A 1,047-nucleotide genomic window follows, 5' to 3' on the forward strand; every position below is an offset into this window, starting at 1 on the left:
AGGTTCCCCCCCCCCCCCCCGTCGCCTCCCCTCGTCTGGCAGTTGACGGATTGCTTTAAATATCCGAAAACATTCTGGGTTTTGCATCGTCCCAGCTCTGTTGACAAAAAGGCGTCTCGAAAAACAAGAGAGGAACGGCAGCCACCACGGCGAGCCTTCTACAAAGCGCCGTCCCCGTCCAGTCCTCGCAGGCTTCGCGACGAAACCCAAGGGCCCCGCACCCCGGCTCCAATTAACGCCCGACGTCCGCCGACCGGCCGGTCCACCCCAAGCACCACATAAACTTTTGGTTTTGCCTCCTCCGGGCCCCTCGGCACGGGGGCCCCCGACCTGCCCGCCTCGCTCCCCGCGCCTCGCGCAGGCACCAACTCGGCTCCCAGACCAGAACAAAATGGAAACAATCGCGAAACGTATCCCATTCCCTTCCCAAGAGACAAAACACCAAATCGCCAGAAAATACCCCGTCCCCGGCCACGTGCCGCCCTCCAAAATGCAAAAGTTTTTTTGCATTTCAAATGCATCAAGTTTCCGCTTCTCCAAAAAAGGGGAAAAAATGTCCCTCTTTTAAGATTTTTTCCTCCTTTTCTGAAATGGGGAAGAGAGAAACGGGGGAAAAAATATGGTCGGTGACCAGAGAAGAGAGACAAGATGGTGAAGCTTAGCAACAACTGTGGGGAGGCAGCAAAAAGCGAGTTACCCCAGGGTGGGAAGCGGCGGCGATTTCCAGCCCTTTCCCGCCCGAAAACTGGGGCCCGGGGCCCTGGGGCGGTAGTGAAGGGGCCCGCGCGGGTCGTGGTGAAGGTTTGGGGTCCGGGGAAGGGGCGGCGGGCGGGATTTCACCGAAGAAAGAGGAGCCGGGGCGCGGGGAGGAGGAGGGAGAGCAGGCTCGGCGCCGCGGCGGCTGCTGCTGTTGGGCTGAGGCGGCGAGACGGGGAGCCGCCGCCGCCGGAGGCAAGAGGGAAACTCGCTCCTCACCTCCATTTCTGGGCCAAAAAGTTTGTGGGCTCAGCCAGGGGGGCTAGCGGCCCCCCCCGGCCCCGCCGGGGC

General features: G+C 61.5%; 1 protein-coding gene across 1 annotated transcript in view; it reads right to left on the bottom strand.

Annotated features, from left to right (window-relative positions):
- The window catches only part of LOC103252177 (histone H3.3), an 8,600-nt gene extending 8,139 nt beyond the window's left edge, over positions 1–461 (bottom strand). The window contains exon 1 of the mRNA XM_008050799.2: positions 331–461. The gene's annotated coding sequence lies outside the window, so the exon portion shown is untranslated. The remainder of the gene's footprint in view (positions 1–330) is intronic.
- Between the last annotated feature and the right edge of the window lie 586 nt (positions 462–1,047).

This window comes from Carlito syrichta, unplaced genomic scaffold, assembly GCF_000164805.1.
Source record: "Carlito syrichta isolate Samal-C Ts95f unplaced genomic scaffold, Tarsius_syrichta-2.0.1 Scaffold153687, whole genome shotgun sequence".
Lineage (NCBI taxonomy): Eukaryota > Metazoa > Chordata > Mammalia > Primates > Tarsiidae > Carlito > Carlito syrichta.